We start from the raw sequence: 22,647 nt of genomic DNA, 5'->3' as shown, positions 1-22,647 counted from the left end.
CACCTTACACCTGCAAGAAAGGCCATAATCAAAGAATTTTTTTAAAAACATAAACAGTATAGGCTGGGCACGGTGGCTCAAACCTGTAATCCCAGCTCTTTGGGAGGCCGAGGTGGGTGGATTACGAGGTCAAGAGATCAAGACCATCCTGGTCAGCATGATGAAACCCCGTCTCTACTAAAAATACAAAAAATTACCTGGGCATGGTGGCACGTGCCTGTAATCCCAGCTACTTAGGAGGCTGAGGCAGGAGAATTGCCTGAACCCAGGAGGCGGAGGTTGCGGTGAGCCGAGATCGCGCCATTGCACTCCAGCCTGGGTAACAAGAGCAAAACTCCGTCTACAAAAAAACAAACAAAAAAAAAAAAAAAAAAAAAAAAAACAGATGTTGGCATGGTTGTGGCAATCAGGGAACAATTGTAAACTGCTAGAAGAAATGTAAACTAGTACAGTCACTACGGAAAACAGGGTGGAGTTCCTTAAAGAACTGAAAGTAGAATTACCATTTGATTAACAATACCACTACTGGATATCCACCCAGAAAAAAGACGTCATTATTTGAAAAAGATACTTGCACATGTGTGTTTACAGCAACACAATTCACAACTGCAAAATCATGGAACCAACCCAAATGCCCATCAGTCAATGACAGGATAAAGAAACTGGCATACGTATACATGATGGGATATTACTCAGCCAAAAAACGAATAAATTAACAGCATTTGCCGTGACGCAGATGAGATTGGTGACTTATTCTAAGTGAGGCAACTCAAGAACGGAAAACCAAATATTGTATGTTCTCACTGATATGTGGGAACTAAGCTGTGAGGACGCAAAGGCTTAAGAATGACACAGTGGACTTTGGTGACTTGGGGGAGGGGGAGGCACAAGGGACAAAGGCACCAAACACAATGCCGTGTATACTGCTCAGGCGATGGGTGCACTAGGATCTCACACATCACTTAAGAATTTATTCATGGAACCAAATACCACCTGTACCCTAATAACTTACAGATAATAAAATAAAATAACAAAGAATATTCTTATCAAGTATTTGTTATGCACTAGGCATAGTTCTAGGAGGTTTAAATATCTTGATTTCTTTAATATTCTCACCAACCACTCTCAGGGGACACTATTGTCAACCTCATTTTACAGATGAGGGAATGAGACGTAGAAAAGTTAAATTAGTTACTCAGTGTTACACATAACATGTGGCAAAGCCTAGATTTAAAGTAATTAATAATGTGACCATATTATAGGGGAAAGTTCAATTGACTTGAGGAAATAAATTTAAAATGTATCCACATTTCCTTTGCACTTCAGCAGATAACGCATTGTGCCTCACTGCTACTGATGAACCATGTGGGAAGCTAGATGACAGCAAAGTCGCGGTTAACCAGCAGTCTGCTGGTCAGGAGAAGGGTGTCCTACCCATTCTATACCATGTTATCTAAGACTCTCCAGTCTCTCTACTTTCTGATTCTGCCTAATACAGAACACAGTACAAAACCTGTCTTCCTGAGACTAAAACGCTTCACCCATGCTTGGTGTCCAGGGTCAATGTTTGCCTTGTCTGAAACTTGGTATAACAAATACACAATGAATCATCATCTCTTTCATTTCTTCAAAATATGACTCAGTCATTAAAACATGTCTAACCTGACTTCAAATATTTTAATACTGAACATGTCAATATCTTACATGAAGAGGTCTACCCTTTACTTGACTGAATAAAGTAAAAAGATGCTTGCTGTTTGTGTAGAGACGATGCACAGGGTAGAGAATCAGAGGGTTGGATGGGCACGGGGAGCTGGGTGCAGGCTCAGTCTCATCTGGCCTTCACTTGCCTTCCTCTAAGCCAGACTGCCTGAGGGGAGGAGCAGTGTAACATCTGCCTCCAGTGATGAAAATCCACCCTCCCAACAGAATGGCCATAAATTGAGAAGAATGAAGTCCTGGGTTCCTGAAGAGTCGTCCCAAACTCCTTAGATGTCAGTTTACTATCGATCTGTAGACTTTATCAGACTACATAATCTTATAAATTTGTCCACACTGACTATCTAGATGATTCTGCTTCCATGAATTGGTTTTTCTAGCTCCATTCTTTCCAAATCATCAGGAATGCTTGATTTACTGCCTGGCTAACCAGGAGCTCACAGGTATCTTCTCATCCTTGAGCCAAGGGCCTTCATTCATCACTGTTTCTTCCCTTGATTATTACTTGCAAGTCATAAATGTACTTGCTTTTCATCATCTCTTCTTCTAACACATGCCCCATGATGAGAAGGACTCAGCCTGGCTTGTTACTCCCGTAAGGATAAATGCCAACTAAAAATAAGAAGCTCGACTCTATGTAAAGGACTGAATTGTGCCCCACACTAAATTTGCATGTGGAAGTCCTACCCTCCAGTGTGACTTTATTGGAAGAAAGGGCCTTTAAAGAGTTAATTAAGGTTAGATGAGATGACAAGGATTGGGCTTCAGTATGATAGGACTGGTGTTCTTCTAAGAGGAGAAAGAGACACAAGAGCTCTCTCTCCCTGTGCGTGGGGAAAAGGCTGCATGGGAGAGAGTGAAAAAGTAACTGTCTCCAAGATAGGAAGAGCAGTCTCACCAAAAGCCAACCCCACTGACACCTTCACTTGGACTTTCAGCCTCAAGAACAGTGAGGAAATAAATATCTGTTGTTTAAGTTAGCCAATCCGTAGTGTTTTATTAGGAAGCCTATAATGACTGACTAATATACTCGCCACATTAAAAATAAGAAAAGAAACACCTTTTTCTTAGGGCATTTACTTTAGAAAGCTTGTGCATCTTTGTCATTTTGAAATGTATGTAACTATTTTTAAAACATAACTGAGTCTCTTGTTAGTTTTAAGACCCAAGGATGCTGTTGTCAAAGCCTGGGAATCATCACTTGGAAAATTATCAAGGAAGATAACACCTCCATTTCTCAGGTTCAGTAGGAGGCTGGGAGGGTAAGTTCAGCAGGTATCTTACTCCAAGTTGCAAGACAAGCTCCTTTTATAAAGACATGTGAAGTTTACTTTTTCTTTGGAAAAGCCAATTGTCTAACAGAGATGGTTACTCCAATTACTAAGAAAATTTAAAATGAAAGGTGTGTGACAAATGGGGCTGTAAAGTCCCCTTGAGGACAGGTTGTTGCTTACCTTGAGAATCTGTATGTTAAAGGTTGTATCTGCTTTTTATATGAAAAGGTGAGTTTTTTTTCTGCCTTTACAATTTCTGAGCCCATTTCCTGAGACGTGCATCTCACCCTGGTTTAATGCTAAAAGAAAGAAAAGCGTATTCAATTAGGAAAAAAGAAAGTCAAATTGTCTCTATCTGCAGATGACAGGACTGTATATTTACAAGTCCCCATTATCTCAGCCCTAAATCTCCTTAAGCTGATAAGCAACTTCAGCAAAGTCTCAGGGTATGAAATCAGCGTGCAAAAATCATGAGCATTCCTATACACCAATGACAGACAAACACAGAGCCAAATCATAAGTGAATTCCCATTCACAACTGCCACAAGGAGAATAAAATACATAGAAATATAACTAACCACAGATGTGAAGGACCTCTTCAAAAAGAGCAACAAACCACGGCTCAAGAAATAAGAGAGGACACAAACAGAAAAACATTTCATGCTCATGGTTACGAGGAATGATATTGTGAAAATGGCCATACTGCACAAAATAATTTACATAATCAATGCTATCCCCATCAAGCTACCAATAACTTTCTTCACAGAATTGGAAAAAAACCACCTTAAGCTTTATACGGAACCAAAAGAGAACCAACATAGCCAAGACAAACTTGAGCACACAATTATGGAGACATCATACTACCTGACTTCAAACTACTACAAGGCTGCAGGAACCAAAACAGCATGGTACTGGCATGAAAATATATATATAGACCCATGGGACAGAACAGAGGCCTCGAAAGTAACTCCACACAACTACAACTGTCTGATCTTTGACAAACCTGACAAAAACAAGCCATGGGGAAAGGATACCCTAGGTAACAAATGGTGTTGGAAAACTGGCTGGCCACATGCAGAAAGCTGAAACTGGATCCCTTCCTTGCACGTTTTACAAAAATTACCTGCAGATGGATGGATTAAAGATTTAAACATAAGACCGAACACCATAAAAACCCTAGAAGAAAACCTAGGCAGTACCATTCTGGATACAAGCGTAGGCAAGGCCTTCACCACTAAAACAGCAAAAGCAATGGCAACAAGAGCCAAAATAGACAAACGGGACCTAATTAAACTTAAGAACTTCTGCTAGCAAAAGAAACTATCATTAGAGTGAACTGGCAACCAAGAGAACGGGGAAAACTTTTTACCATCTACCCATCTGACAAAGGGCTAATACCCATAATCTACAAAGAACTTAAACACATTTACAAGACAAAAACAACCCCATCAAAAAGTGGGTGACAGAGATCAACAGACATTTTTCAAAAGAAGACATTTATGCAGACAACAAACATGAAAAAAAAAAACTCATCATCACTGGTCATTAGAGAAAAGCATATCAAAACCACTTTGAGACACCACCTCCAGCCAGTTAGAATGCCAATCACTAAAAACTGTGGAGACAACAGATGCTGGAGACGATGTGGGGAAATAGGGAAGCTTTTCCACTGCTGTTGAGAGTGCAAATCAGGCGTCTCCAAACTTTTTACACAGGGGGCCAGTTCACTGTCCCTCAGACCCTTGGAGGGCCGCCACATACTGTGCTCCTCTCCCTGACCACCAAGGAAAGAGCTGCCCCTTCCTGAAGTGTGGCAGGGGGCCGGATAAATGGCCTCAGGGGGCCGCATGCTGCCTGCGGACCGTAGTTTATGGACGCCTGGTGTAAATTGTTCAACCACTGTGGAAGACAGTGTGGTGATTCGTCAAGGATCTAGAAATAGGAATACCGTCTGATCCAGGAATCCCATTATTGTGTATATACCCAAAGGATTAGAAAACATTCAATTATAAAGACACAGGTACACCTATGTTTATTGTGGCACTGTTTACAATAGCAAAGACTTTGAACCAATCCAAATGCCCATCATAGATAGACTAGACAAGGAAAATATGTTACATATAGACCATGGAATACTATGCAGCCATAAAAAAATGACTTCATGTCCTTTACCGGAACATGGATAAGCTGAAAACCATCATTTTCAGGAAACTGACACAAGAACAGAAAACCCACCATCGCATGTTCTCACTAATAACTGGGTGTTGAATAATGAGAACACACAGACACAGGTGAGGAAACATCACACACTGGGGCCTGGGGGGTGAGGGGCTAGGGGAGGAATAGCAGCGGGTCGGGGAATTGGGGAGGGATAGCATTAGGAGAAATACCTAAAGTAGATGACAGGGCAATGGACGCAGTAACAACCACCATGGCGTGTGTATACCTATTGAACAAGCCTACATGATCTGCACATGTATTGCAGAACTTAAAACCTAACAAATTTTTCTAAAAAAATAACTGGATGGTGAAAAATGAAAACACATGGACACAGTGAGGGGAACATCACACACTGGAGCCTGTGGGTGGTGGGGGAGGGGTGGGGAGGAACAGGCAGGGGTGGGGGGATTGGGAAGGGATAACACGAGAAATACCTAGTGTAGTTGATGGGAGGATCAGATGCAGCAAAGCACCAAGACACGTGGATACCTAACAAACCTGCACGTTCTGCACATGTACCCCGGAAATTAAAGTGTAATAATAGTATTTCTTTCTCTTCTACCTTTGTGGAGAAGTTTTCTTCATTAGGAGGAGATTTTGTTTTCAATTATGTGTCTCTAACACCTCCCAGCCTCAGTGAGAATGTTAAACATATAAACATCTTTTAAGTTAATACTTTATCTCTTCATCTGTATTAGTCCAATTTGCATTGCTGTAATGAAGGGGTACCTGAGGCTGGGTAATTTATAGGGAAATGAGGGTGATTAGACTCGTAGTTGTGCAGACTGTCCAAGAAGCATGGCACCAGCATCTGCTTCTTGTGAGACCTCAGGGAGCTTACAACCATGGCAGAAGGCAAAGGGGACCTGGCACCTAACATGGTGAGAGAGGAAGCAAGAGAGAGACGGGGGCAGTACCACACTTTAACAACCAGATCTCAGTGAGTGAAGAGAGCAGGAATTCAGCCATTACCGTGAGGAGGGCACCAAGCCATTCATGAAGGATCTGCCCCACGAGCCAACACCTCCCTCCCAGCAGGCCCTACCTCCAACACTGGGGATCACATTTCAACATGAGACTTGAAGGGCCCAAACATTCAAACGGTATCACCATCTCTGTTACTACTGTATCTACACAGATAATGAGGGGTTCTGTTAGACTTCATTACATCTTAATTCTGCTGCCCATAACAGATAAACAATGGTAGGGTGGTAATGAGGAATCAGAAGTAGAGGCCAAAAGTGTTTTTACTCAAATGGCCATAGCATCATTTTAAATGTTTGGAAAAATTAGATTTCTTGGGTTAGTGCACTGATTAGTGGAAAATGCCCTGTGCTTGCAGTTGGAAGAATGTGGATCTGAACTCTGTTCCACCACTGACTCTGTGAGTCTTACCACTCTCCTAATTTCACCCTGAAGCCCAATCTCCTCATCTGAAAACGTCTCTTGTTTCTTCTAGGGTCACTGAGAGACCAGATGAAATATTACAGGTGTGCTTTGCGTGACGAACACTTGTACCCTAGTGTTTTCTTAGTAGTCACTAACCTTGCCATCTAAAGGGACTGTGACATTTACCAGCTAGTTTCCAAAGGGGCTGACTCCTAAAGGAAAGGAAAACTGATCTTTCCATTTCCAGTTCATCTGTCCATTCTTCTACTCCTTTAAACTTCTTCATAAAGACTTTCTTGCCTTTCAGCATTATATTCTATCTTTAATAACATAGGACATGGTGCTCACAGTTTTGCACATTTAATTTGTTCTGCATTGGGGGTTATGGTTCCTAAGGGGGATGCCCTATCAAGTTACCCTGTCTTTTCAGCTAAAGAATTCAAGGTGTTTATCAACTGAGGAAATACAACGACTTCTAGTGGAAAATAAAATGAGGAATAACTGCATACTACAAGATAGCAGTGCAATTTAGAGCTAGAACGGGCCTAGTGTGTTCTAAATCTAGCATAAACACATTTTATGTTATAAATAGGGATTTTAAGTAAAAAACCAAGCTTTCTGTTGTGATTTATTTATTTAGGTTTCTCTCTAATTTGGTCTTGACGTCTCTCTTTAAAGGAGGCCAGAAGCCAGCCCATCTCCAGGAGAGCCCTGGCCAGGAGGAAAGGCAGGCTCTGGGGTGTCAGTCAGGTAAGGCACAAGGAGGAGGCAACACCAAAACACAGGAACAGAAGAAATCTCTAACTTACACATCCCGGAGAAGTTTGGGGAGCGTCTGAAGCCGGAGGGCAAGTCTAGAGGTCAGGAGGAAGCAGAGAGCAGAGGGAGGGCCTGGAGCTTTCTTCTCGGGCTTTCCCATGAGGGTGTGGCTTTGCTGATTTAAGAGAACACGTGGAGCTGGGCTTATTTACAGGGCTCAGGTGTTGACCATTAGGTTTTATCATCATCAGCAGCTGTGTGATGTGTGGGTTCTGACTCAGTGGGATGAAGAACAAATGGGCCACATCACGATCACTCAGGGAGGGGGAGGGTTACCCAGATCGGAGGGGATACAGTGAGACTGGGCTTCAGACAACTTAGCTCAGGTCTGAAAATGGATGCTGAGGCAGCAACTATTAAACACATTTACGACAGCTTCCCCCAAACCCTGGCTTTTAAATCCTTTATATCACACATGAACAAAAACTGAACTGAAAACATTTGGAAATAACCCCTTTGGTTTGCGCTAATAAGCAGGAACAAAGTTTCTAGGTTCTCCTATTATAAGTAAAATGACAAAGTCATTTAAGTGCAAGCTAAGATATGAAAAAAATCCAGGGAAATACGTAGCCCTTTACCTGAGGTGTCAAAGTGTTTCTGTTCATAAAGGCCGTTTTAAGTTTTAGTTTCAGATTTATCTTGTTACTTTAGTGCAGTCTAGGTGAAAATATTCTTTTGAGGCTGTAAGACACATGTTCCCATTTGGAAAAAAGATATTTCATTGACCATATATGTTTCTATTATGATTGTCGAGTGTTTCTTTTATCTAGAGGTTTATATTGCTAAAGAAGTTGCCTATGGTTACAGTTTGCAGCCAACAAGTTACCCTGAATTAGCAAAGGTGGCCCTTGTTACAGGAATGCTGTGGCGTGAGGCTTAACCATAGTTCTCATATTGTGGTTCCCGAACCAGCAGCATCAGTTTTGTCTGAGAACTTATTATAAATGCAAATTCTCAGACCCCACCCAGACCTACTGAATAAGAAACTCTGAGAGGAAACCAGCAATCTGTGGCCCAACAAGCCCTACAGGTGATTCTGGACTGCACTAGAGAGCCATCAATTTAATGTTAAAGAAACCCCTTTAGGGTTTCCGTAGCACATTATTTGAGTAACATAAATGTTAACTTTATTTTACTTAATGGCATATGTAATATAAATGGTATATTAATGTAATATAAATGACTATAAGTGGTAGCACATTACTTAAGTAATATAAATGGTCAACATTTTAAAATTCTTTTAGCTGGTACTGAAAACCACTATCCTGTTGAACAAGGGTTCAGCCTAACAATAGTGGTGGTCATCACAATTCACAGTTTTGGCCAGTTGGTCCTGTTCATAGGCACAGTCAGTGATTCACCCAGAGGACTCACAGGGAGTTGCAAACACATCCCTTCTGCAGAGCTCAGACCGGGATGCCTTTTGAGGTGCTAACTGGCAAAAAATTTTCAATGTCCTTGCGATTTACCCTGCCCTCATCTTCACCCTCATTCTGGGTCTTTGCTTTCCTTGAAACAGTCGCTTTCTCTGTGACCTTATTTATCCTCTCTCACTGTGTGCCCTTCCTCAAACTTGCAGAGAATCCACAAGATTCAGTAATCACCTTCTGAAGGTAGTTTCAGAACTGACTGCTCTCTTAGCTATCTCTCTATCTTAGTAAACACAGTCACTTAGATGTCCTCCTGTTAACATCAGCACAAATAAATCAAACTGAATGTGTGCCTCACATCAGCTTCCTATCTGAGCGTCCACATTTTTGTCAGTGGGAGGTTGCACAGATCTACAAGTTACCCTGATTCCCCTTTCTCCTTTGCTGGCTTGACCCTGGAATGAGCTATAGATTTTCATAATATATATCACATTTATCCATTTCTCCATTACTGTATTTAGAATGTAAACACCGGAAATGGGAAACTGTTTTCCAAAAGGCCTTCTTCTGTCCCTTTCTCATTCCCTCCCTCTCTTTCTCCTTTCTTCCCTTTCTCTTCATTCCGTCCTTTTTTCCTTCTCTCCTCCTTTCTTTCCTCCCCTTCCTTCCACAAACCGACGGCAAAAGAAATGATGTAGCTCCTCTCCTTCTAGGTGTCCCACTGACTAAGAGCAGCCTTTGCATTCTTGAGCCTCAAAGTTCTCCACGTTCTGCTGACAATCTACTTCTTTCATCTCCCCTCCATCCACTTCCTGTATTGACTCTTATTGGGTCTCAAACTCAGACACACCGAAAAGCCTGATTGAAAGAGATATTTGAGGCTGAATCCTAGGGTTTCTGACACAGTAATTTCACGGTAAAGCCCAAGATTTAACATTTCTGAAAAGTTTCCATGTGCTACAGATAGAATATTGGTATCTCTCCTAAATTCATATGACCAAGTCCTAACCCCACAGTGTGTCTGTATTTAGAGATGGGGCCTCTAAGGAGATAACTAAGGTTAAATGAAGTAATAGGGTGGGGCCCTGGCCTCATGGGATTAGTGTCCTTATAAAATAAAACACCAGAGAACATAGGATCTCCCCAGCCTTCAGAACTGAGAAAATAAATTTCTGGGTTTGAGCCACTCAGTCTTTGTATTTTTATGACGGCCTGATCTGACTGATGCTCCAGGTAACCCTGAGGCTACTGTTCTGGGACTGTGTTTGAGACCTCACTGCTCCACTCTGATTGGTCTCCTTGTCGCCTTGACCTCTGTGTCTTTCTGACAGGCCTGCTCTACTCCTTTCTTTACTTGAACCCCACATCTTCTTGAAAGCCCACTTTGAACTGTATGTCTTCCCTCAAGGCTCCCAACTCTCCCACCACAGTCATCTCTCCCCTTCGAAAAGCCTCTACTCCTCATCTTTAGATTCATCTGGCATTTCACATAAGCTACTTTGGATGATTCTTTTTTCTCTTCACACGGTTGTTTTGTCTTTGTCGTGAGCTCCTTGCAGCAAAGAACCTATCCCTGGTGTCGCATACCTAGCACAGTGCTTTGTGCACAGCACAGGTTCAATAAGTATATGACTATTTGACAACCATGGAGGGTATGGGGAAGGGGTTCCTGGAAATTGCAGGTGTGAATCATTCAGGTGTCATAGATCTCTCAGTTGCTCTGAGAGCCTCTTAGGAAGATGGGGGTATAGCTCACAGGGGAACACGTGATTATTGGCTCAGTGGAAAGACCCCCCACTTCCTGAAGCACCCTGTATGGCAGATACAACTGACTATGGTAACCCGACTTGGGCATACCTGGAGACTGACCCTGTAGGCGAAATGCTTCTGAGTGAGTGTTCAGAGTTCTGAGCTAAGGAATCTAGGAGTGGCCAACCTGGAGAGTCTTTGTTTACCTATAGGGAACATCTCAGCCTCTGGCCTGTCTCATCCTGGGCCATGGACTGCAGGACATACAGGATATTGAAGCACGTCATGGTGTGTTAAATGAAGGTTGTCTGGTGCAGGTTCTTCACGTGAAGGTGCTAAATAAAAATGCTATACAAACTGCATGCATTTTTCAAGTGGGTGTGGCTCCCCTGCTCAGCCCACCGACACTTGACTCCCTCCCCTCTATATAAGCCCCCAGTAAAACTCCAGAACGCATTCACTGGCTCTGGCTCTTTTCTTCAGCATCTTGAACCTGCTGCCGTTCCCATGGGAGTAGACAGGGATTTTTCACGGCATACGCCATCGTGAGAATGGATTGCAGGCTCTGCTCGGTGTGCTTCAGCACTCAGCAGGGCATCAGCTCTAGAAGGACGCAGCTGTTCTTTGCACCACCCCTCATCCTGTCCTCTTTTTCTTAGATGCACAAATAGTGGGACACCAAAGAGAATGAATCAGGAGCAAGACTGATGCAAGAATAAGCAGTAACTACTTGGACACCCAAAGGGAGTGTTTTTCCCGTTCCCGTGGGCAGTCCTCAAGCTTTGTCCTCACTTCCTGGCCTCAGTGATGGGTCCGGAACCGCACCCTGCCTCCGGAGGCACCATAGGCCCTGGGTGGTAAACACCTTTACTGAATCCTGGTGCAGAAAAGCGTTCTCGTGACAAATATGGTCACTAGCTTCTGGGCAATCTGAACAATGCACAAACTGGAAACCTATAAAATGGAGAAGAGTAGGTCTTAGGAAAACATATCGCCTTGACAAGTTCAAACAACAACTGTGAAGACAGATGGATGTGTAAGAAATGATGGCATCCTTGTCAGATGGGTAGACTGCAAAAATTTTTTCCCATTCTGTTGGTTGCCGATTCACTCTACTGACTGTTTCTTTTGCCGTGCAGAAGCTGTGGAGTTTGATTAGGTCCCATTTGTCTATTTTGGCTTTTGTTGCCATTGCTTTTGCCGTTTTGGTCATGAAGTCCTTGCCTACACCTATGTCCTGAATGGTTTTGCCTAGATTTTCTTACAAGGGGCTGATATCCAGAATTTACAAAGAACTAAAGCAGATCTACAAGAAAAAAAACAAACAATCCCATTCAAAAATGGGCAAAGGATATGAACAGCTACTTTACAAAAGAAGACATACGGGAGGCCAACAAACATATGAAAAAATGCTCATCATCACTGGTCATCAGAGAAATGCAAATCAAAACCACATTGAGATACCATCTCACACCAGTTAGAATGGCGATCATTAAAACATCGGGAAACAACAGATGCTGGAGAGGATGTGGAGAAATAGGAACACTTTTACGCTGTTGGTGGGAATGTAAATTAATTCAACCATTGTGGAAGACAGTGTGGCGATTCCTCAAGGACCTAAAAATAGAAATCCCATTTGACCCAGCAATCCCATTACTGGGTATATATCCAAAGGATTATAAATCATTCTACTACAAGGACACATGCAGACGAATGTTCATTGCAGCACTGTTTACAATAGCAAAGACCTGGAACCAACCCAAATGCCCAACGATGATAGACTGGATAGGGAAAATGTGGTACATATACACCATGGAATATTATGCAGCCATCAAAAACGATGAGTTCACGTCCTTTGTAGGGACATGGATGAACCTGGAAACCATTATTCTCAGCAAACTGACACAAGAGCAGAAAATCAAACACCGTATATTCTTGCTCATAGGCGGGTGTTGAACAATGAGAACACATGGACACAGGGAGGGGAGCACTACACACTGGGATCCGTTGGGGGGAAATGGGGGAGGGGTGGGGGGGTGGGGAGGTGGGAAGAGATAGCATGGGGAGAAATGACAGATACAGGTGAGGGGACGGAAGGCAGCAAAGCACACTGCCATGTGTGTACCTATGCAACAATCTTGCATGTTCATCACATGTACCCCAAAACCTAAAATGCAATAAAAAAAAAAAAAGACAAAAAAAAAAAAAAAAAGAAATGATGGCATCCTATAGCTCCTTGCCATGTGAGTTTACAATCAGGAGTTTTTCATTCTAGCTCTGATAGCTCCAAATGGGAAGTGGAAGTCACTTCCCTGTGCATCTGTCAATGATAGATTGTACAACCTTTTGTCTATCACACAGAGGACTCTTTACTGAAGATTTTTCCATTGAACATATAAACATAAAGATAAAAATAGGAAAAGGTGAAATTGCAACTCCACGAAATCATCAAACAAAGTGTAAGAATGTTAATCTCCCATCATTTGCATTTTCATATATATTTTCATGAATATCTACCCATAAAATGAACATTTTAATAATAAATCAGTTCCTTGAAGTTTAAAGAAAAAGCCAATGAAATCATTTTCTCTTTCTTAACAACAAAAAGACACACCTATGGTCCAGACATGCTGTGGTGGAGTGGAGTGCTGAGGGGCCTCTCCTGCGTAAGAGGGAGTCAGTGCCCGGATCATGTGTTGAGGATAAGATGGGACACGAATAAAGAGGGAGCCAGCGCCGGGGCCCAGCAACACGGAGGCTTGCAGTGGGTGTCTGAAAGCAACAGAAATGCCCTGCAACACAGAAGGCTAGATCAGCCAGTTACAATCAAAAGACCTGCCCAGATATCTCAGCAATTCCGCTGGGAGTTCCTGACTGCACTTGGATTGGACTCCTGTGGTAGACTGCCTTCCAGAGAGCCACACATACAAGGGTCCTGACTGCTATGGCTGGGCTGATCTAAAAGGGCCAATTTCTTCTGTTTTCAGAGGCCTAGATGTTTCAGAGGCCAGGTAAGACTTCAATGAAAGACTCCTAGAGAGACAGGGTTTCATAGATTTTTACTCTCTAAAATGAAAACCAGCTGGCCACCTCTCCCCTCAATGACAAGGACACAAGCAGGGCTTCTTGTAGACACCTCTGACCCCTCTGCCTGATATGCAGCCACGTGAACATTTCACACAACAGGAGGGGGAGAGAGAAGCACAAGGGCAGCTGCACCAACCTTGTTTTGGTGGGCATCCTGGCTCAGGCTGCAGACAAAGCTATGGGCATCAGGTGGCAGGCAATGCCCTACCATCATGCCACTCCAGGCTGATGTGGGCATCAGGTGGCAGGCAATGCCCCGACCATCATGCCACTCCAGGATGATGTGGGCATCTGATGGCAGACAGTGCCCTTACTGTCATGCCACTCCATGTTGATGTGGGCATCAGATACAGGCAATGCCCCCACTGTCATGCCACTCCAGGTGGATGTGGGCATCAGGTGGCAGGCAATGCCCTACCATCATGCCACTCCATGCTGATGTGGGCATCAGGTGGCAGGCAATGCCCCCACCGTCATGCCACTCCATGCTCATGTGGGCATCAGATGCAGGCAATGCCCGCATCATCAGGCCACACCATGCTGAAGCTGCTGCTGCTTCAGTTTCCTGAAGAAGGAATGACTTCAGATTTGCCCAGGTGCTCTTAGAGGGAGGTTGGGAAAAGCAATGACTTCTGCACTGTGGACCACTTGCCAGACAGCAGCCGCTCCTGCCCACACTGCCGCCAGCATCCCAAGCGCCTGGTTGTCCCGTTTTCCCTTCTCCTACAGCTCACCCTCCCCTCTGACTTTCCTCAAACCCTACTCCTCCTCCTTCTCACAGTCAGGTGCCTAGCTTCTTAGAGACACAAGACCAGCCCAGACCCCCTGGTTCCGGAACATGGGGAGAAGTGAACAAGAAGGCCAGGAGAAAAGTCACCTGCGCCTCAAGGCCTCATACAACATTCACACACCAGAAGAAAGTCACGTGTCCAGCTGGGGACTACAGGTCCCAATTTTGTTCATGTCTTGTCATATATATACCTGCACATATACCTCTAAACATAAAAGTTATAGAAGCTACACAAACATTAATCGATTGAAAAATTCGCAAATTAAGATCCATTCTGAGACTGTTAACGCTTGTATCCTGGTTTTCCGCCTTTGCTTAGAACAGAGACTAGTGCAAAGTGAGCCACCGAGTTCACCAAATCAGCAAGCATCCCTGCACATCTATCCAGCTTCCCCACCATGTTAGAAAGACAGCAGGGAGCACTCCGGGATTCTCGGCATAACCAGGCAAAGGCTGGAGTGGCTCTGGGCCTGATAACGCCCTTGAATCCTAAGGTCTTTCTTAATCCCTCTTGAGCCGAAAGGTAGAGCATGGCTATTTCCTCTCCCATGCAGAAAGTTTTTGAAGTAAATATAAACTTATTTTCTTGGTAACCAAGAGAGTCACTTTTTAATTTAATCTAGATTAACAAACTGTTATGATTAGCACTACAGTAACAATTGTTGTATTTACAGTTACTGAATATTTACTGAGCTTGGGAAGAAACGTCCCCCCAAAATCATAAGGACCAGGAATCATAGCCTTTCTGAATTCGAATCAGCTGAATTTTTCATGGATTGTACTAAGTTTAATCACTGAAATACAACCGGGATGACATAGTGTCCAGGGAAATCGTGTTCAAGTTTTTTCCAACAAGAACAACGTATTGAGTACCTACTATGTGTCAGGCACTGACATAACTTCTATAGACACAGCTAGGCACAAGATAGCCACAGATGGCAAAAATCAAACAAGAAATAGTATCACAATAAAAGAACAGTGGGGTAGATGAGTGCCTAACAGGGCCCAGTAATCTGGTTCAAAGCATGATACTTTGTTTTAGGTATATTTCCGACATTGTCCAGTTCAACTAATTTTTAAAATTTCTTTTTGACTTTTGCTGGAAAAAGTCTTAATAGATTTTTTCCCCTAATTTCATAATTAGTAGTTGAACACACTTGGAATAAGTTCAAGTTAATCCAAGTTTGTTTTTTTTTTTTTTGGAGATGACTTTTCGCTCTTGTTGCCTAGGCTGGAGTGCAATGGCATGATCTCGGCTCACTGCAACCTTCGCCTCCTGGGTTCAAGTGATTCTCCTGCCTCAGCCTCCCGAGTAGCTGGGATTACAGGAATGTTCCACCACACCTGGCTAATTTTTGTATTTTTAGTAGAGATGGGATTTCTCCACGTTGGGCAGGCTGGTCTTGAACTCCTGACCTCAGGTGATCCATCCACCACAGCCTCCCAAAGTGCTGGAATTACACTAATTACACTAATGGTAGGCTGATAATGAGGAATCAGAAGTAGAGGCCATAACTGGTTTGACGCAAATGGCCACAGCATCATTTCAAATGTTTGGAAAAATTAGTTTTCTCTGGTTAGTGGGCTGACTAGTGGAAAATGCTCTGTGCTTGCAGTTGGAAGAATGTGGATCTGAACTCCGTTCCACCACTTAATCTCTGTGTGAGTCTTACCAGTCTCCTAATTTCACCCTGAAGCCCAATCTCCTCATCTGAAAACGTCTCATGTTTCTTCTAGGGTCACTGAGAGACCAGATGAAATATTACAGGTGTGCTTTGCATGATGAACACTTGTACTCTAGTGTTTCCTTAGTATTCACTAACGTTGACATCTAAAGGGACTGTGACACCTCCATCACATATACTGCCAAGCCAGCCAAGAAGTTGTACAATCATGTTCTGAGCCTGAGAAACATCCCCATCTGAACCCCCAGGACAACTAAGCAGCTGTTTACCTGTGTGCTGGTCCTGATACACAGCCCAGTGGGCTGCCCCTGGATGAAACGACCCCAAGCTGACTGAACAGCTATGCACTCATGCGCAGGGGCTGAGAAATAGCCCCATAGGATGTTCAGACTCTATACACCTCCAGGCTAGCAGAGACAACATTCAGCTGCATCCTGGGCCTGAAAAACAAACCCAAGGGTCTCTGATACTAAGCCTGAACTCTGTCCCACTGAGTCCCTTACAGCTACTTCTGGAGCTTATGAAACAGCTCTGAAGGTCTCCTGGCAGTCACACCCCAAGGCTGACCAAGTAAATGTATATCCATGCCCCTGGCCAGACTGACAATCCTGTGGTACTAACCACAGTGAAGGAGACTGACAGTTGAATTCTTGCTCTCTTCACTTACTGAGATCTGGTTGTTAAAGTGGGGTACTGCCCCCGTCTCTCTCCTGCTTCCTCTCTCACTATGTTAGGTGCCAGCTCCCCTTTTCCTTCTGCCATGATTGAAAGCTCCTGAGGTCTCACAAGAAGCAGTCACCCACCTTATAAACACATACACCTCTGACCTGAGAAACAACATGGCGAGCCCACCTCTGGCAAAGCTCAACTACCACTACCACAGATTTTCTTAGCTTGGGCCACTGAAACACTCCAAATCATTCCTAGATGGGCGACCACTGAGAAATACATGGAGACTATAATACTGCATCCACCTACAAGTAAGGTGTATTAGTCTATTCTCAGGCTGCTAATAAAGACACACCTGAGACTGGGTCATTTATAAAGAAAGGAGGTTTAATTGACTCACAGTTCAATATGACTGGGGAGGTCACAAGAAACTTTCAATAATGGGGGAAGGGGAAGAAAACATATCTTTCTGGGGAGTGATAACATTAGGAGAAATACCTAATGTAGATGACGGGGGATGGATGCAGCAAACCACCATGGCCTGTATATACCTACATAACAATCCTGCTCAACCTGTACAAGTACCTCAGACCTTAAAATATAACAACAAAAGATTTCTGGATTCATTCTGAAAGCAAGATAAAAGTCTACACTCTATGTAAGACATATAGGTAAAACTAAAACTAAGCAATCCAGAAATATTATGAATAAAAGACAATACACAGAGTAACATGTGAAACAAATGCAAACATGGAGAAAACAGGATTTGCAATACTGATATCAGACACACAGTGCAGTTTATGCCAAAAAAACATAAACAAAAAATCCTTTGTAATACTAAGGAAAATTTATAATAAAACTATCAGTTATTAATTTATACACCAAAAATCCCACAGCAATGAATACATCAAGCAGAAATGACAAACATGCAAAGAGAAACTGATAGAAACACACTCGTAAATGGGGAGTTGGGGAGAGATAGCATGGGGAGAAATGCCAGATACAGGTGATGGGGAAGAAGGCAGCAAATCACACTGCCATGTGTGTACCTATGCAACAATCTGGCATGTTCTTCACATGTACCCCAAAACCTAAAATGCAATTAAAAAAAAAAAGAAAAATGAATCACAAAGAAAAGTCAACTAGGTCTACAAAATAGAAAAGATGGAAACATTATGTTAACAGATTGCAAAAAAACAAGGAATTTTTTTAATTGTAAAACTCTCACTTCAAAAGTAAAAGCCTCCTATTAAACGATTTGTTCAATAGACTTACAACAACATGTAGAATTTCTAAAATGCATAATGGAAACACTCCATATCAGTACCTACTGGATAAAATATAAACACAGATAAGAGAAAAATGTATATCCTCATGTACTTATGTAAATAAAATTAAAAATAAAAATAAATTCTGAACTCAAAAGAATGGAGCTAAGTACCCTGGATCATGCCTATAATCTCAGGGTTTTGGAAGGTCAACGCATGAGAATTGCTTCCAGCCAGGAGTTTGAGAACAAACATGGCAACATAAGGAGACAATGTCTCAATTAAAAAAAAAAAAATTAGAGCCCAGAGTGGTATTGTGTGCCTGTAGTTCCTGCTACTCCAGAGGCTGGGACAGGAGAATTACACAAGCCCAGGGGTTTGAGACTGAGACTGCAGTGAACTATGATCTGGCTACTGGACTCCAGCCTAGGGACAGAGCAAGACCCTGACTTCAAACAAACAGACAAGCAAGCAAATGAACAAACAAACAAAAATGTTTCCTGGACAAAATAGAGATGGCTGACTAGACACAGCCAGCGAGAACATAGCCCATGGAGAGACTAAGACATAGAAAACACTGGTGCAGTCTGAGCAGATCTTCAGAGGGAAGGCATTGAGAATAGAGGGAGAACACAGATGCTGGGCTGAAGGAAGAGGAAGCTGAAAACTCTCCCTGGGGCTACAACACACCAGGATTCCTTCCTGGGTCCCAGGGACTTCTGGGGAATGGGTGCATTGAACAGGCAAGGAATGACTTCCTCTTGATATGGACCTCTGGAATCATGGCAACAACAGATCCCATGATGCCCACAGACACCTGAGCTAGCAGGGTGAGCTGCTTAGAGAGGGGCTGGGGGCAGGGCTCCAGCCTCTGCATTGCCCAGGGGGTTTGGTGCAGGAAGGTCTTCAGTGGAGCATGACCAGGAATGCCTACCCCTCAAGGCTGGCCATGTGCCCTTAGGAGACTTTAGCCTTAGAGAAACTGTTAGGCCTGAACAGAGCAAGGTGGCCTTGCCTGTAAGACGAAGCAGTCCGATTTCAGTTCCCCCTTGTCAGCTGGCCTCTTCCAGGGCCCCAGCCTGGCTGTGCATGCTCACAGTACATCCTTGGATGTCCAATCAGAGTGCCTCCAGCACTGAACTTACCATATAACACAATCGAATCCCCAAAAACAGCAAAAGATTAAAGAAAAAAAAAATCCGAAGGACAGCAACTTCAAAGATTAAAGGAACATCAGCCCACAATAACGAAAAAGGACTAGCACAAGAATTTAGGTAACTCCAAGAGCTGGAGTGTCTTCTTACCTCCAAACAATTGTACTACCTCCCCAGCAATGGTTCTTAACCAGGCTGAAATGACAAAAATAGAATTCAGATATGGGTAGGAACAAAGATCATCAAGATTCAAGAGAAAGTCAAAACATAAGCCAAGAATCCTAAGGAATACAATAAAACAATCTAGGAGATAAAGGTGACATGGTTATTTTAAGAAGGACCAAACTCATGTGACAGAGCTGAGAAACTCCTGTTGAGAGTTTCACAACAAAACTGCAAGTATTAACAGCAGAATAGACCAAGCTGAGCAAAGAATCTCGGAGCTCAAAGACCAGTTCTCTGAGGTAATTCAGTCAGAAAAAAATATAAAAAAATACAATAAAGAAGAATTAACAAAACCTCTGAGAAATATGGGATTATATAAAGAGACCAACCTTATGACTCAGTGGCATCCCTCAAAGAGAAGGCAAGAAAGAAAGCAATTTGGAAAATATATTTCAGGGTATCGTTCATGAAAGTTTCCTCAGCCTTGTTGGAGGCCAATATTCAAATGCAAAAAATACATAAATTCTATGCAGAATACTACATAAGAAGCCCATCCCCAAAACACATATTCATCACATTCTCCAAGGTCAAAATAAAAAATATTGAGCATAGCTGGAGAGAAGGGCTATGTCACCTATGCAGGGAAACCCATCAGGCAAAAGCAAACCTTTCAGCAGAAACCCCAAAAGCCAGAAGTCATGGGTGCCCTATGTTCAGCATTCTAAAAGAAAAGAATTTGCTTCCAAGAATTTTGTATCCAGCCACACGAAGCTTCATCAGTGAAAGAGAAGACCCATTTCATCTGTCATTAACAATAAAAAAAAAGAAAAACAAACAAGATCCATTTCAGACAAGCAAATGAACAGACTAATAATGAGTTCTAAAACTGAATCAGTAATAAAGGGCCTACCAACCAGGAAAAGCCCAGAACCAGTTCGGTTCACAGACAAAATCTCCCAAATATACAAAGAAGAGCTAGTACCATTGCTACTGAAACTATTTCAAAAACTTGAGCAGGAGGGCCTTCTCCCTAAGTCGTTTTATAAGGCCAGCATCATCCTGATACAAAAACCTGGCAGAGACACGCAAAAAAAAGAAAACAGGTTGAAACCTTTGATGAATATTAATACTAAAATTCTTAACAAAATATTGGCAAACTGAATCCAACAACATATCAAACCACTAATTTATAAAGATCAAATATTCTGTATCTGTAGAATGTAAGGTTGGTTCAACATATTCAAATCAGTAACTATGACTCATCACATGAACAGAATTCAAAACAAAATACCAGGTTTAGTTTGGGTATAAAGACTGAGGGCACATTTCAAAGACTACAGATCTGGGTTTTTCTCCAAGAAAATCTTTTTCAGGCTTGTTCTCCTGCATGAAAGTATTGCTACAAAAAAAAAAAGAAATAAGTAGAGGCATTTAAAAAGAAGTATTGCAAGAAGGAATTTATTACTGTAATAGAGAAGTTCAGTTGGAATAATACAGTTTGATCAATGCAAGATAGGTACAAAAAATGGCACCACCATTCTTGTATTGCTACGTTATTGTCATCTAAATCAGGTCCCCTTCATATCTCTGAAATGACACTCAACATCACAGAGCTCATATCCCAGAAGGCCTAAGCCTTTTTGTCTTATGCAACACTTTGAACAAATGAGATTATGCTGAGGTAGCAGTCAGAACCCTTATCGAATATCATATATACGAAATCAGTATTATGTAGAAAAGAAAGCTGTTTGTACTGTAGTGAATAAACACTCTCCTGATGGTTGTTTTTGTTTTGTTTTGTTTTTTACTTTTTTTTTGAAGAGATATGAACCAAACACTGATTGGTGAGAATAATCCATAATTCAGACATGTTATAGATCAATAAATATCTGAACAATAAGGTACCAAAAAAGTTGGTTAAACTGAGTGTTCAGATCTGACAATTAATGTGCATTTAGCAATAGGACAGTACAATAGGGGCAAAGGAATCTCAAAGGCCCCCTATAATCTAACACGAGCTAGCTGAGTTCATCTTGTTCTCAAATTGGACCTTCTACTCCAGCTTATCTGGCCCACTTCCCTATACTCTGAATATAGCTTGCTCATTCATACATCTTTGCCTTTAGTGACACCTTTTGATGTTCATGGAAAAATCCTCTAATCCCTAAATCATATGCCTCCGTTAAAATCCCTCCCTAGATACACCTTTTCCTCACAGTGTTCCCTAGATAACAATACTATTCTTGCAGAATTGAGAGAGGTCTCACTTTGATCAGACCAAGAAACAGTCCAGGGCCTGCCACGTTCTCACACCAGTATGTGTTACCATGAAATGACTCTCTCACTGTACCACACTTGTTTATTGTGCCCTGCCAAATTAGATCATAAACTATTCTGGAGTAAGAATGGTGTCCATTGTACTCTTTGTTCCAAATCACCTGGTTGAATAAGAGGTTAATAAATGGTCATATACCTGCTGTTTTAGATCTAAAATATTTCTTCCTAAAAAATCAAAACTAGTCAAAACAATTACTACAAAAGCAAGAGAAGAGGTTAATCTTCCTAATGTCTGTAACTTAAGTGACCCTGATAATTACTATTCTCTTCAAGTTTAAGTGCAATTCTTCGGAAGCGGTCGGAGGAAAGACGAGTGAGGAGAATGTAGTATTTCAATGTTCTATGTACTACTCAAGAAGCAAAGAAGCAGATGCCCTTCATTTCCATACAGACCAGAAATACATGATGTAATAGGCTTCACACAGAGCCAGAGAAAATTTGTTTATACGTGGGGAAGAATTTTTCACTGCACAACTAACCACTGAAGCTTCTTAAAGGAAATTTCAAGAACCGTGTAGACAACGATGTTTTTTAGGTAGCTGGAATATTTAACTACTATAGGAATAATCACTGTCTTGAGGCTCCTCCAGTGCCCTAGATCCACCATAAACAAGAAAAATCTTACATTTAGAAAGTTGGATCGTCTTGCTGGAGTGAAAGAAATAGTTCTTACCATTTTTATCCACAAAGAACATAAAAATGTAACAATGATTGCAAGTAGATACTGAAGAAATAGAGATTACACTGCAGGTTTATAAAAGACACAAAGTCAAAGCAAAAGCAAGCAAAAACTCATAAAATGGAGAAGAAATTGTTCAGGCTTTCTCTTTTCTTGATCTGTACCTCTGAAGCTGGCATAAACCTTCAAGTTTATTAGAAAATGTTCTGAACACAGAATCTTGAAGCAGGGATGCGTATCCTAGTCACCAATGTGATTATTTAATCTCCCCGA

At 42.2% G+C, this 22,647-nt stretch overlaps 1 long non-coding RNA gene across 1 annotated transcript in view; it reads right to left on the bottom strand.

Annotated features, from left to right (window-relative positions):
- Window positions 1-3,179: 3,179 nt before the first annotated feature.
- LOC141584178 (uncharacterized) overlaps window positions 3,180-22,647 on the bottom strand; it is a 46,489-nt gene continuing 27,021 nt past the window's right edge. Inside the window, exon 5 of the long non-coding RNA XR_012517117.1 lies at window positions 3,180-3,292. This is a non-coding gene — a long non-coding RNA (uncharacterized LOC141584178). The remainder of the gene's footprint in view (window positions 3,293-22,647) is intronic.

Source organism: Saimiri boliviensis, chromosome 4 (assembly GCF_048565385.1).
Source record: "Saimiri boliviensis isolate mSaiBol1 chromosome 4, mSaiBol1.pri, whole genome shotgun sequence".
Lineage (NCBI taxonomy): Eukaryota > Metazoa > Chordata > Mammalia > Primates > Cebidae > Saimiri > Saimiri boliviensis.
Note: the sequence above shows the minus strand (reverse complement) of the source record. Positions and strands in the feature narration are given on the sequence as shown.